We start from the raw sequence: 16,383 nt of genomic DNA, 5'->3' as shown, positions 1-16,383 counted from the left end.
TTAGGAGGACAGTAGACAATTGGTGGTGTCCCATAGCATGTGTGAAGGGCAAGCTTTGGAGTACAAAAGAGAATGACCACTATCTTGTCTGAGGCTTCTAATTTCTCAGTGAAGGATAAAGAGGGTCATTTTTTGAGAGAGAAGACAGGTTTGATGGTGTAGAAAAGGTATAGAAAAACCAGGGGGCAGCTGGTTGGCTCAGTCAGTGGACCATGAGACTTGATTTCAGGGTGGCAAAGGGAGCTCCATGTTGAGTGTAGAGAGGAAGGAAGGAAGGAAGGAAAGGGAAGAGAGGGAGGGAAGGAGGAATGGAGGCAAGGAGGAAAAGAGGAAAGGAAGAAGGGAGGGAAGGAAAAGGAAGGGAAGGGAAGGGGAAAAAAAGGAAAGGAAGGGAAAGGAAGGGGAGAAGAGAAGGGGAGGGGAGGGAAGGGAATGGGAGGAAGAAAGAAAGAAAGAGAGGAAGGAAGGAAGGAAGGAAGGAGAAAGAAGGAAAGACAGACAGACAGGAGGGTCATTGGATGGCTCAGTCATTAAGCATCTGCCTTCAGCTCAGGTCCTGATCCCAGGGTCCTGGGATGGAGCCCCATGTCCCTGCTGAGCAGGGAGCCTGTTTCTCCCTCTCCCACTCCCCCTGCTTGTGTTCCCTCTCTCACTGTGTGTGTGTCTCTCTCTCCTGAATAAATAAAATCTTGAAGGAGAGAAAGAGGAAGGAAAGGGAGGAAGGAAGGAAGAAATGGAGGGAGGGAGGGAGGAAGGAAGGAGGAAACAAAGAAACAAAGAGAGAGGAGAGAAAGAAAGGGGAGAGAAAGAAAGGGAGAAAAGCTTAGGTGGGAGCAGTGGCTGAGCCCCCTGGAGGAACTTTGTGGCTTTCTGGGCAGTGTTACTGAGCTGTTTAAGGTCATGACTTCACAGCATAGCTTTCCATAGCAGCTCCACAGCTCTGCGGGTGTGCTCGTCATGGAAGACAGCCTCCCAGGTCTCAGGTTGGCAGGAAAGTGCCTGGAGGAAGGGATATGGAGGAGTTGCAGTTACATACCTTCAAGAGTGGTTGGACTGATGTGCTGTGGACTCTAAGCTAGAAGAAGAAACAGATGAGGCCAGGAGGCACCACAGTCACTTGGGGATAGACCCCGCCATCCCCCATAGTTTCATTTTCCTTTCCCATTTGCCCATTTCCATCTCAAATTTGGCTTGTTAGAAGCTGCTTGACTGGTGAGAAAGCTGGAGCTATTTCTTAGAACCACCTCTCTCTACTTCTGCCCCCATGGGTGAGCTGCCGTAGGTAGTAATTTCCATTAATAATTTTTTTTCTGTGTCTTTTGATGAGATACATCTCTCTGGTCAATGACAGACTTGTACATTCAACCATCAAACATCATGGAAGCCTATCTAAAGGAAAGATGACATCTTCAGAGCACTTGGAAATCCAGTCTCTCTGGGTCTTTCTAATTTTGATGGGAAAAAAACCAACAAGATCTGCAGCCTTGTCCATGCAGTAGTGGTCCAGGAGGCTCCCTGGAAGGGATTGATGGGAACATTGCTGATCTAGACCCCAGTCCTAATTGCTCTTATTGCTGTATATATTCATGACAATAAATTCACTACCTTTGAGATGTAAGTAGGCTATGTCTTCTGTTTCAGGACCTACATGGTGGGGTGGATGGAAGGACAGGAGGGGATTAATCATTAAGACATTTCAACGATCAATCTAATGAAGTCTATTAAAATAAAAACTATTTAAAAATAAATAAAAACTATCCATATTTTCAACTCAGCATTTCCACTTTAAAAAAACATTCGCACAATGGTGAAAAGATATATGTTCTAGTATGTTCTATTGAAGCATTGTTGGCTATTACTTGAGGCATAGTTAAATAAATTAAGCAATGGACATAAAATGGAATCCTCCCTTTAAAAACAGTGAGGGGCGTCTGGGTGGCTCAGTGGGTTAAAGCCTCTGCCTTTGGCTCAGGTCATGAACTCAGGGTCCTGGGATTGAGCCCCACGTAGGGTTCTCTGCTCAGCAGGGAGCCTACTCCCCCCCCACCTCTCTCTGCCTGCCTCTCTGCCTACTTGTGACATCTGTCAAATAAATAAATAAAATCTTCTTTTTTTTAAAAAGTAGAAACAGTGAGGTAAACCTATACATGCTGATTTGGAAGGTTCTTCAAAACATTTTGTTAGGTGACAAGACGAAACATAGTATGATAACACTGATAATAACTATTAGAATGTGTATAAAGATGAAAATGAGAGAATCATGCACAATAATGTTAAAGACAATGCCATTGGGAGGGTGGAAAATAATTTGCTCTTTATGAGTTTCTATGTGGCTTAAATTCTCTGTCATGACCAAGCATTATTTTTGCTCACTAATGGAATTACTAAGCATAATTTCCCTGCTAAGGATGTTACATTCATTACTGATCCAAACAGTCACTGGGTGGGGGATAGTGCCTGTTCTGCAGATAAAAGGATTGGAAAAGTTAACCCTCCCAAGTTCTCCCAGTAAGTAAAGATTGTTTATCGAAAGAGACAAAGCAGCTTTTCAAACTCTATATAATGAAGTTAATGTAACCTTCCTGGACTCAGCTGATTTCTGTTTAGAAGCTCACTTCTCATTGCTTTGATTATTTCTTCTTCCCATTGTGATTTCAATTCTGTCTCAAAACTATTAAAATTCTTCTCCTCTGGGAAATTATCACAGGCTGATGCTGGCTTTTCATGATTCCCTGAACTATTCTCCAGCATTGCAATATCCTCATTGCAGTGACTTTTTATACATGTTACCATCTGAATTTGCATAGACGGCTTGATTCTTGTTCATCTTCATCTTGATGATGACCTTCTTGAGAGACTTGACACTTTGTTTGGAACTTTCCATAATCCTTCGGGGTCGTTTCCAAACCTGCTCAGTAGGCCTAGGACTGAATCTATAGTAGTGTAACATTTGCACTTGGTGGGTCCTTAATATCAGAAAGCAACAATTCCAATAAATCAGGCAATCTTTTTCTTATACAAGACTATGTTTCCTCTACTGAATTCTGTGAATGTTCCTGAGTTGGGTAGCTTCTGGGTTAATAAATAATTCCAGTAATGTCTTCTCTTGACCTTTTTTTTTCCTGATGGAAAGGAAATGTGAGTCATGCAGTCACTAGAAGGTTTTCCAAGTGTAGGGACACCTGGGTGGCTCAGTTGGTTGAGCATCTGCTTTGGCTCAGGTCATGATCTCAGGGTCCTGGGACTGAGTCCTGCGTTGGGCTCCCTGCTCAGTGGGAGAGTATGCTTCTCCCTCTGCCTGTTGCTCCCCACTGTGTGTGCTCTTTTTCTCTGATAAAAATAAATAAATGAATAAATAAATAAAATCTTAAAAAAAAAAGTTTCCCAAGTGGAAAAATCTTGACAAGTACTATGTCAAAGGAAACATTAATGGCAGAGAATCCTCTATGCCTCTGCTTCACTGCGGACAGGATTAAATACTATTTATATTATAAATGACAAGGAAACAAGACGAGACTTCCTGCTGCCTGATGGCACCAGGTTGAGAAAAGACCATCAAAACCTGGTTAACACAGAGAGTCTAGATTATCTTCCTTGTCTGGTTTAAGTAGAGAGACAAACTAGTGAATCAGGTATAATTTTCATTTTGCTCCACAAATATTTGGCTGTAAACCCTTAACATTTCAACAGCATGGTAGCAAAAATTACATTGTCCATATCCACGGTCTGTTCCCTGGTTTTCTTCTCTGGGCTTCAGTATTTGAAGGCAAGCTTCACCAGAGTGGCATATTTAATCCAAAAGACTTGGATACAATTTGACAAACTAGTTGATTCATAGTATCACTTCAGAAATCTAAAAGCTACTTGATAATACACAATTTAGGGTGGGAAAAAAGGCATTTCTTTTTTTTCTAAATGAAATCTTTACAAATGTTTAAACTTATTTCAAGTCTATGGAAAAGTGTAGAAAATAACATCCTGGATAACTATGTACTCATCATCCACTCTATTAAATGTTTCCACTGTTGTATTAAGTTCAGATTAAATGTCACAGAGATAAAGTGCCCTGCATATGCGTCCAAAATCTCATTACTTTTATTCCCTCCCTAAGCAGACTCTATTCTGAATTTGGTGTTTGTCATTCTCATGTTGTCATTTCCTTACTATGTTTATATATTCAAAAATAATATATAATATTATTTTGCATTTTGTACTTTAAATGGTATACCATAGATATCAGTTTGCACCTGTACTTTTTTAGTTGTTTATACATGTAACTCAAATTATTGTATAGATATATCCTCTTTTACCAAATACCTGTTATCCTGCAGATGGACTTCTTGTTGTTTTCAATGTCTTCCTACCACAGACAATACTCTGTATTGATTTGTTCAAGTTTTTTCCCACATACAATTGTTTCTCTTATATTCAGGTGCATTCAATAATCTGGCAAATCTTGTTAGCAGGCAAACTCTGATTCAGTAGGTTTGAGAAGGGGCCTGAGATTCTGCATTTGCATTAAGTTTCCAGGTGGTATCCATGCTGCTGGTCCTAGGACCAAACTTAGAGGAGCAATGGTCTTATGGGGGAGTGGAACTACTAGGTTGTAAGGGATGTGTATCTTCAACATTTCTAAATATTGCAAATTGCTCTCTCAAGTGCTTGCACCAATCCACACTCGTGTTAACAGCTCACAGTGTCTCCACGATATTATCTTTTTCTTTTTTTTTTAAAGATTTTATTTATTTATTTGACAGAGAGAGATCACAAGCAGGCAGAGAGGCAGGCAGAGAGAGAGGAGGAAGCAGGCTCCTCGCTGAGCAGAGAGCCCGATGCGGGACTCGATCCCAGGACTCCGGGATCATGACCTGAGCCGAAGGCAGCGGCTTAACCCACTGAGCCACCCAGGCGCCCCGATATTATCTTTTTCAACACCTGTTTTCATCAGACTTTGATTTCTGCCAATTTGGTGGGCATGAAGTGGTATCTTGTTGTATTGTCTTTCATGAATATTTTTGAAGTTGAACCATTTGAGTTTCTTTTTCTGTAATAATTCTCAACATAAACTAATATTTGGAACAAAGAAGATGTCTTCATTAATCTGTTTCATATTTTAAACATCCTTCTTACAAGATTCCTTTACTTTTTTCTTGAGACTCTTTTTTTTTTTAAAAAGATTTTATTTATTTGATAGACAGAGATCACAAGTAGGCAGAGAGGCAGGCAGAGAGAGAGGGAAGCAGGCTCCCTGCTGAACAGAGAGCCCGATTCGGGGCTCGATCCCAGGACCCTGGGACCATGACCTGAGCCAAAAGTTCACTTTTACCCACTGAGCCACCCAGGTGCCCCAAGGCATGCACTTCTAAGTCCTGCATTTGAATTCCAATTTAACCAGTGACTAGTTGGGTGACCTTGGATAGGTCATTTTCTCACTTAGAAAATGAGGATCATGATAATAGCACCTAGATCATATGGTTGTGAGGATTAAATTAGCTAACAGATGTAAAGTACTTAAGACATAGAAACATTGCAAAAGATCATAAAAACTAGAGCTATCAGAGGTGACATTAGCAAGATGGTAGAATAGGAAGCCCTCCACCCTCCTTCCCCCTTGGAGACACAGATTTAACCGCAATGCGTGGACCAATCTGGAGCCCAGTCAAGAGGTTCCTGCACTCCAGGTGAGTGCAAAGCCAACCACCTTAAAGCCTGGTAGTAAAGTTCATAGTGATTTCTCTTGCCAGAGCTCTCCCTCTGACCCAGTGAGTGCTCCCGGGAGGAAACACTTAACTCCCATCTTCTCCCTGTGGATGAAATGTATGCCCAACACTCTTTTAGGTGGATTGTTGAAGGGACTGGTTTACATCTTGTCTGACAACCAGGAGTCTGGTTGGGAGGTTGGCCTGCAAGATCAAAGTGATCAACATGAACAAGAGTCTGCAGTACCATGGATAGGCACTAGGTGGCTCTCCATTGCCACGGCATACTATAGCACCAGTGAGGTCACTGCACACAGGCAGGTATTGATGGGGAGTACTGAGTAGAAACAGGCAAACTCTTCAGTCAGGTTACACACAAGCCCCAAAAGGACACACTCCCCAGAAAAGGCTTGCGAAATCTCCAGAATCTCTAGCAGCACTGAATTGAGAATGTCATTCCAGTACAAAACCAGACTATAATGTTGGGGAGGGATGGCTGATTTCAAATGCCCAAATCCCAACAGCAGATAACAAGACATACAAAGAAATAGCGAAATGTGGCCCCTTTAAATGAAAAATTAGGGGCGCCTGGGTGGCTCAGTGGGTTAAAGCCTCTGCCTTCAGCTCAGGTCATGATCTCGGGGTCCTGGGATCAAGCCCCGAATCTGGCCCTCTGTTCAGCAGGGAGCCTGCTTCCCTTCCTCTACCTCTGCCTGCCTCTCTGCCTACTTGTGATCTCTGTCTGTCAAATAAATAAACGAAATCTTTAAAAAAAAAATTAAATTTCCTGAAACTACCCTAAATAAATGGAGACTTACGAGCTACCAAAGAATTTGAAATAGCCATCATATATGCTCAATGAGGGGCATGTGGGTGGCTCAGTTGGTTGGGCCTCTGCCTTTGGCTCAGGTCATGATCTCAGGGTCCTGGGATCGAACCCCATATTGGACTCTCTGCTCAGCAGGGAGCCTGCTTCACCCCCACCCCCCGCTTGCCTCTCTGCCTACTTGTGATCTCCCTCTCTGTCAAATAAATAAATAAAATCTTTTTAAATTTTTTAAAAAATGCTCAAGAAATGAAAAAAAGCATAGATAGACAACCAAACAAAATCAGGAAAATAATACATGAACAAAATGAGAGTATCAATGATAAGAAAGAACTATGAAGAAGAACCAAACACAGAACTTCTGAAAATGAAAACAATAATAATTGCACTGAAAAATTCACTATTCAATGTCAGACTTGACAAATCAGAAGAAAGGACCAGTGAACTAACTCAAAGACGGGACTTTAAAAGTTACTTAGGCAGAGGAGCAAACAGAAAAAATACTGAAAAAAGATGAAGAGAGCCTAAGTGACTTATGGGACACCAGAAAGCAGAACAATATATACATTATGGAAGTCTCAGCAGAAGAAGAAAGAGAGAAAGGAGCACAGAGCCTAACTGAAGAATAACTAATGGCCTTATATTCCCTCAATCTGAGACTAGAAATGGACATACAAATTCATGAAATTCAAAAAGCTCCAACTAAGATAAATCTGAAGGTAATTACTCCAAGGCATTTCATAATCAAACTGTCAAAATTCACCAAAAAAATCTTGAAAGCAGAAAGAGAAAAGTGACTTTTAATGTACAAGGGAGCTCCTATTAGATTATCAAAAGATTTATCAGCAGAAACATTGTGGGCTAGAAGGGAGTATGATGATATATTAAAAATACTGAAAGAAACAAGTGCCAACCAAGAATACAACATCCAGCAAAATTATCCTTCAAAAACAAAGGAGAAATTTAGATTTTTCCAGATAAAAGCTGAGAGTTTCTCATCACTGGACCTGCCCTATAAGAAATGCTGATGGATTCTTTCCCTTGGAGCAGATGGCAGACATGGTGGCTTGTGCAGCCCTGGCCAATATTAAGTATCAAGATCTTCAGGGTAAGGGGCGCCTGGGTGTCTCAGTGGGTTAAAGCCTCTGCCTTCGGTTCAGGTCATGATCCCAGGGTCATGGGATAGAGTCCCTCTTTGGGCTTTCTGCTGTGTGGGGAGCCTGCTTCCTCCTCTCTCTCTGCCTGCCTCTCTGCCTACTTGTGATCTCTGTCAAATGAATAAATAAAATCTTAAAAAAAAAGATCTTCAGGGTAAGGAAGAGGAACTGTTGAAATAGCTGGACAACAGGAAGGTAAAGTTATCACAGCTGCATGTCTCCAATGTGACAGGCAGAATGGCATCCAAGCTGTCCAAGATCCAAGTTGTTCACAAATCCATCATCTGTGCTCTCACCACATTAACTAGGAATCTAGTTGTTTTTTTTTTTCAAGATTTTGTTTATTTATTTGACAGACAGACATTACATGTAGGCAGAGAGACAGTTTTTAACTAGTTAACTAGAATCTAGGAAAATTATACAAGGGCAAGTAGTAAAGCCCCTGGAAATGTGGCCCAAGAAAACGTGTGCCATGTGCTGCGGGCTCAACAAACATGAGGAAAACCTGAAGATTAAGAAGTAGCAGTGGAAGAAAATGTTATGCCCACTGTGGATGTATGCGGTCAGAGACTGTGCACAGCAGGTCCATAAACTGGCTGTGAATAAAAAGGAATGCTGAAGGGAGTCTTTCAAGTTGAAGTGAAAGGATGATAAACAGCAACCAAAACCATACAAAAAACTCCTTTAGTAAAAAAATATATAAATATAAAAATACAAAATATATAACTCCTGTGGTAAAGGTAAATATATAAATGTGTAATTATGTAGTGTTATAATGTAGGGAATATATCACTTTCTAGTATAGAATTTTAAAAACAAATGCACAAAAAGTAATTATATATAAATATGTGCTAGAGGATATGATATAAAAAGAGGTAATTTGCATTTCAATAACAAAGTGGGGGTACAGAGTTTATGTAAAGGGGCAGAGTTTTTATACGCAATTGAAGTTAAGCTGTTAATGGCTTAAAATATATTGTTACAACTGTAAGATGTTTTATGTAATTGCAATGATAACCACAAGGAAACTATAGAATATACACAGAGGGAAAATGAGAAGGGAATAAAAATATGTTACTACAAAAAAATTGAAAAATGAATGAAACATAAGATAGGGTAGTATGAAGAAAAGAAGGACAAAAGAGCTATAAGATATACAGAAAATGATGAACAAATGGCAATAGTAAGTCCTTCCTTGTCAGCAATTACCTTATAGGTAAATGGATTTTAAATGTACCAACTGAAAGACACAGATTGGTTGAATGGATAAAAAACAAGATCCAATTAATATACTGTCTACAAGGGATTCATTTTAGATCTAAAGACACACATAGGCTAAAAGTGAAAGCGTGAAAAAGACATTTTATGCAAACAGGAACCTGCAAAGAGGAGAGGAGGTCATATTTAGTTAAAATAGACTTTAAGACAAAAACTGTCACATGAGACAAAGAAGAACATTATATAATGATAACAGGGTCAATTCACCAGGAAGATACAACAATTATAAAATATGTACCTAATATTAGGGCTCCCAAATATAGGAGGTAAACACTGACAGAGCTGAAGGGAGAAAATAGACAGCAAAACAGTAGTTGTAGGAGACTTCAATACTCTGCTTTCATTTATGGCTAGAATAACCAGACAGAAGAAAATAGAAGAATTGAACAACACTATATATAGACCAATTAAACTTAACAGACATGTATAGAACACTTAACCCAACAGCATAATACATATTTTTCTGAAGTGCACATGGACATTCTCTAGTGTAGACCACAGATTAGGTCATAAAATAAATCTTTTTTTTTTTAAGATTTTATATATTTATTTGACGGACAGAGATCACAAGTAGGCAGAGAGGCAGGCAGGCAGAAAGAGAGAGAGAGAGGGAGGCAGGCTCCCCGCCGAGCAGAGAGCCCAATGCAGGACTCAATTCCAGGACCCTGAGATCATGACCTGAGCTGAGGGCAGAGGCTTTAACCCACTGAGCCACCCAGGCACCCATAAAATAAGTCTTAACAAATTTAAGAAGACTGAAATTACACAAAGTATCTTCTCTGACCACAATGGAATAAAATTAGAAAATAGTAAAAGAAGGAAAATCCACAAATATGTGGAAATTAAACAACATGCTCTTAGCCAATGGGTTAAAGAAGAAATCACAAAGGAACTTAGAAAATATCTAGAGACAAAAGAAAACAAATACAATACACCAAAGCTTATGGGATGCAACAAAAGCAATACTAAGAGGAAATTTTACAGTGGTAAGTGCTTACATCAAAAGAGATCTCAAATCCATAATCTAACTTTATACCTTGAGGAGACAAAAAAAGAACAACTAAACCCCAACTTTGAAGGAAAGAAATAATAAAGATTAGAGCAGAGGTAAATGAAATAAAGAATAGAAAAACAATTTAAAAAAATCAACAAAATCAAGAGTTGGTGTGTTATGGACTGAATATATAAAAATATTTTATATATTTTTTAATAGATAAAAAATCATGTATTAAAGCCCTAATCTGCAATGTGATAGAATTTGGTGGTGGCTCTTAAGGGATAATTGGGTTTAGATGAAATCTTGAGGGTCAGAACCTCATGTTGGGATTAATGCCCATATAACAATCTCTATCTTCATGCACATGCACCAAGAAAAGGCTGTGTGACCACACAGCAAGAAGGCAGCTATCTGCAAGCCAAGAAGAAGGTTCTCACCAGCACCTAACCATGCTGGCACCCTGATCTCAGACTTTCTGCCTCCAGAACTGAGAGAAATAAATACCTGTTTTTAAGCCACCCAGTCTATGACATTTTATGGTAGCTTGAGCAGACTAAGACACTGTTTTTTGAAAAGATTGACAAAATTGACAATGCCCTAGACTAACAAAAAGAGGCAGAAGATTCAAATAACTAAAACTAGAATGGAAACAGAGCATATTATAATATCACAGAAATTAAAAGGATTATATGAACAATTCTATAATAACAAATTGGATAACCTAGAAGAATTAGACAAATTCCCAGAAATGTACACCCTACTAAGATAGGCATAAAGAAATAAAAAATCTGAACAGACCTATAACTGGTAAGGAAATTGAAGTAGTAATTAAACATCTCCCAACCAGAACCAGATGACTCACTGAAAGATTATACCAAACATTTGAAGAATTAACACCTATCCTCCTCACAATCTTCCCAAGAATTGAAGAAGAAACCCTTCCAAACTCATTCTGTAAAGCCAGCATTATTCTGATACCAAAACTAGATGAAGACACAAGAGAATAAAAATGTAGAAAAATATTCCTAATGAGTAACAATGTAAAAATCCTCAACAAAATACTAGTAAGCTGAACTAAACAGCACACTAAAAGGATTATATACCATGATCAAATGGTATTTGCACTTAGAATGCAAGGATGGTTCAATAATTAAAAAAAATAAATCAATATAACACACCACATTAACAAATGTAGGACAAAATTCACATGATTATCTCAGTTGATGCAGAAAAACACTTGACAAAATATAACACTTTCATGAAAAAAGCACTCAACAGACTAGGAATAGAAGCAAACTGCCTTAACATTAAATACATATATAAATGAAAACCCCACAGCTAACATTATACTCAACTATGAAAGGCTGAAAGTTTTTCCTCTAAGATCAGAAATAAGGCAGATGCCTCCTTTGACCACTACTATTCAAAAGACTACTAGAATTCTTAGCCAGAGAGCAATTAGACAAGAGAAAGAAATTAAAAAGCATCTAAATTTGAAAGGAAAAAGCAAAATTATCTCTATTCACAGATTATATGATCTTATACGTACTAAACCTTAAAGACTCAATACACATGAACTGTTACAATTAATAATTTTAGCAAAGTAGCAGGATACAAAATCAACATACAAAAATCAGTTAAAAAATTTTTTTTTAAGATTATTTATTTATTTATTTGACAGAGAAAGATCACAAGTAGGCAGAGAGGCAGGCAGAGAGAGAGAGAGGGAAGCAGGCTCCCCACTGAGCAGAGAGCCCGATGCGGGACTCGATCCCAGGACCCTGAGATCATGACCTGAGCCGAAGGCAGCAGCTTAACCCACTGAGCCACCCAGGTGCCCCAAAAATCAGTTAAATTTTATACACTACCAGTAATTAATCCAAAAAGGAAATAAAGAAGACAACCCCATTTAGTATAGCATCAAAATGGGTAAAATATTTAGGAATAAACATAACCAAGGAGGTGAAAGACTTATATTCTGAAAACTATAAAGCAGGGGTGCCTGGGGGCTCAGTGGGTTAAGGCCTCTGCCTTCGGCTCAGGTCATGATCTCAGGGACCTGGGATTGAGCCCCATATCGGGCTCTCTGCTCAGCAGGGAGCCTGCTTCCCTTGTGCTCTCTCTCTGCCTGCCTTTCTGCCTACTTGTGATCTCTGTCAAATAAATAAATAAAATCTTAAAAAAAAAAGAAAACTATAAAATATTGCTAAAAAAAAGAGAGAGAGAAAACAAATGAATGGAGATATCCTGTGCTTATGGATTGGGAGACTTAATATTGTCAAAATATGCATACTACCCAAAATGATGTAAAGATTCTGTGCAATCCATATTAAACACCAATCCTTTTTTTTTGAAGTAGAAGAAAAAGTCCTAAAATTTATACAGAATCTTAAAATATCCCAAGTCTCCAAAACAATCTTGAAAAAGATGAACAAAACTGACAGCCTCAAAATTCCCGATTTTAAAACATAATACAATGAAACACTAATTAAGATACTGTGGTACTGATATAAAGGTAGATGTATAGAGCAAAAGAACAGAATAGAGCCCAGAAACAAACCTGTGCATACCCTAATAATTTTTGGCAAAGGTGCCAAGACTAGAAAATGGATAAAGGACAGTCTCTTCAACAAATACTATTGGGTTACCTGGATATCCACATGTAAAAAAAAAACAAAGTTGGACTTTTACCTTATACCATATACATAAATTAAAATGGGTTAAAGACCTAAAGCTATATAATTCCTAGAAGACAACAGGAAAAAAGCAAGACACTGGAGTTGGCAATGATTTCTTGAATATGATACCAAAAGTACAGTCAACAGAAACAAAAATAGACAAAGGGACTACAACAAACCTAATAACTTTTTTTTTCAAACCTAATAACTTCTATATGTCAAAGGAAACAATCAGAATGAAGAGGCAGTAAGGCAAATAAGAGAAAATATTTGCAAATCATATATCTGATAAAGGAGTTAATATCCAGACTACACAGAGAATTTCTATGACTCAATAAGAAAACAAATAACTGGATTAAAAATTAGGCAAAGGGGCACCTAGGTGTCTCAGTCAGTTAAGCAGTCGATTCTTGGTTTTGGCTCATGTCATGATCTCAGGGTCCTGGGATACAGCCCCGCTCTGATAGACTGTGTCAGCCTTCATGCTCAGCGGGGAGTCTGCTTGTGGATTCTCTCTCCCTCTCCCCCAGCTTGTGCTTGCGCTCTCTCTCTAAGAAATAAATAATCTTTTATTTATTTATTTTTAAAGATTTTATTCATTTATTTGACAGACAGAGATCGCAAGTAGGCAGAGAGGCAGGCAGAGAGAGAGTGGGAAGCAGGCTCCCCACTGACAGAAAGCTGGATGCGGGGCTCGACCCAGGACTCTGGGATCATGACCTGAGCCAAAGGCAGAGGCTTTAACCCACTGAGCCACCCAGGCGTCCCAATCTTCTATTTTTTTTAAATAAGATTTTTATTTACTTTTATTTGAGAAGACTGAGTAAGAGAGACACAAGCTGGGGAGAGGCAGAGGAAGAGGGACAAACAGAGCCTCCACTGAGCCCCAATGTGAGGCTCATCCCAGGGCCCGGGATCATGACCTGAGCCAAAGGCCCAAAGGCAGATGCTTAACTGACTGAGCCACCCAAGTGACCCTAAATAAATCTTTAAAAAAAAAATTAAAAATAGGTAAAGGACTTCAATAGACTGTTCACCAAGGAAAATATACAAATGGCCAACAAGCAATTGAAAAGATGTTTAACATCACTAACTGTAAGAGAAATGCAAATCAAATCAATGGTTTCACCTCACATCCATTAGGATGGCTACTATGAAAACAAGAAAATATGTGTTGGGGAGGACACAGAGAAATTGGAACCCTGTTGATGGGAAGGTAAAATAATGCAGCTGCTCTGCAAAGTGGCATATAGGTTCAACATACTAAACGTTAAGAGTTGCCATTGACTCAGTAAACCTACTTCTAGGTATATACCCAAAATAACCCAAAGCAGGATCTCAATGAGATATTTGTACACCATGTTCACCGCAGCATTATTTACAGTAGACGAGAACTGCAAGCAACCCAAATTCCACCAACAGATGAATGGGTAAAGAAAATGTGGTTCAGGGGTGCCTGGGTGGCTCATTTAGGTAAGTGACTGCTTTTAGCTCAGGTCGTGATCCTAGAGTTCTGGGATCAAGCTCTGCATCAGACTCCCTGATCAGTGGGGAGCCTGCTTCTCCCTCTCTCACTCCCCCTGCTTGTGCAGGTTTTCTGTCTCTTTCTCTGTCAAATGAATAAATACAATCTTAAAAAAAAAAAAAAAGAAAATGCGGTTCATATAAACAATGGAGTAGTTTCAGTGTAGCAAGATTTAGTTCCAGAGATCTGTTACACAACAATGTGACTGTTGTACACACTACTTAACACTACTATACACTTAAAAATAATTAAGATGGTAAATTTAATGTTATATGGGGTTTTTTTTACAGTAAAAAATTTGATCTATTATTAACTTTTAGGCTTTCCTTTCCCTATGAATATAGACTTTCCTCCCAAATTGGACCACATTTGTACGTATGATTTCATAACAGGCTTTTGCCCACTGACTACAGAATAAAAGCCCTTCCAAGTTATTCTTTATTCTTTTAGGTCATTTAGAAATACTGTCCAATATTCCAATATATGAATCTACCAAAGTTAATGGATTTCCTGTTGCTGGACACTAGATTTTATCCCTGTGAATAATACCATGTGGCTAACTCATGTTATGCTTTTTAAATAGGGTTAATATCAGCTGTTTTCTCTCTCCTCTTCTAATTGGCTCTCAGCTGTTACACTCTTCCCTTTCTAATCTGTGATGAGATAACCAAGTTAGCTAAATCAGTTTACTTGTAATAAAACCTTGTTTGCAATTCCGTCATTTGCTCCCATTCTAGGTAAATAGCTGTTGCAGCAGCTGCTAAGGGAAGTGGTTTTTGCTTATTTGGGGGTATACTTTCAGTTTAGACCAGCTCTCCCAGAATTGGTTCTGACCTCAATGAATAAATCCAGATGGTGGCACATACTATTGTGGTTGCTTTTTCCCCTGTCCACTCCCTTCCCAGGGTCTTGAAACTCAGTCTACCTGGCCACCACCTCATTGGTACCTGTTTCTGATTTTCTGAAGTCCTGCTGCCCCTTATCTAGGTCTAGGAGCTCAGGCCTTCTTGGACTCCTGATACTGGTATGATTGCATACTGCTGGTTTCTACTTCATTAACTCCTTCGCTTTAGTTTCTCAGACTTTTAGGTAACCCAAAGCACGCACTTGTGCTTTTTGACAACTGTACTACTTAACCACCTTGGATCTAAGTTCACCACACTGTGTGTGTGTCTGTGTGCACATGCGCAAGCACATAAAATAGACTTCAGTAATTAAAACAAAACTCCCAAGTCACATATTACTAAGAAGCCTAAATGCAGCTAGATAGGCTCCTTTTCCCCAAACTTGCTTATAGAATCTCATGAAGCACTTTGTAAAAAACATCCCCAGGTCTAGCCTAGTGGATATATTATTCTGGATATGCAATTTAGCAAATACCTCATGTAATGCTTGTAGCCAGGCAAATTTAGAAACACTACGTCCTTTGCATCCTCAGAGCCTCTAGGACACTGGGAAGTTCAACTGGGACCCACAGGAGACTAGTAAGCCTGGTAGCATAGGGTTTATTCCATCACATAAAAAAATCCCAAGAGTGAAGTAACACTGGAAAGTCTTTAGAACTTGAGACCAAAGCAGGAACTTGGGATCTTTTTACTCTTTCCACACCAAGGATGGTTTCAAACATATACCCCTTGGCTACAGATTCGATCCCAAATTTTGGGCTTCCAGAAGTGTTAGCTGTTATTTCTTTGAAAGAAATAACAATAGGATCTGGATCTTCTGAGGACTGAGTTCTTTGCATAAACTCTAAAATCATTTGGGGTATATGTTTTATTAGGTAAGGTTCTATTTTCACATTAAAAAATCAGTTTAATCCCAGATCTATGTCAGGTAACTGTTCTGTTGTGTGAGCTATGTCATTATGGAGGCTTGAGAGAGGAAAACAGAACTCTGACACATAAGCCTCGACTCATGACAAGTCTTTGGCTTGGATCAACTATATGTAAGATATACAAGACACCACTCTTGTATATCTTACACAGATATACAGGCACAGGGAGAGGGCACAGGAAGATCAAAACATGTCTGAGAATTCTAACAGAAGCTCACCAGAGGTGGTGAATCCTGACCCTACCACATACACTATTTATTCACATGAGACCACAATTTCCATTCCTCTTACAACCTGCCAAGTTGATGGGATAATGTGAGGAATAAACAGAATTATACAGAAGTTAGGCCCTGATACAAATCAGTCTAAAACTGTTCAAGAAAACTCAA

This window comes from Neovison vison, chromosome 4, assembly GCF_020171115.1.
Source record: "Neovison vison isolate M4711 chromosome 4, ASM_NN_V1, whole genome shotgun sequence".
NCBI lineage: Eukaryota > Metazoa > Chordata > Mammalia > Carnivora > Mustelidae > Neogale > Neogale vison.
The sequence above is the reverse complement of the archived record's forward strand: the minus strand, read 5'-3'. Positions refer to the sequence as shown.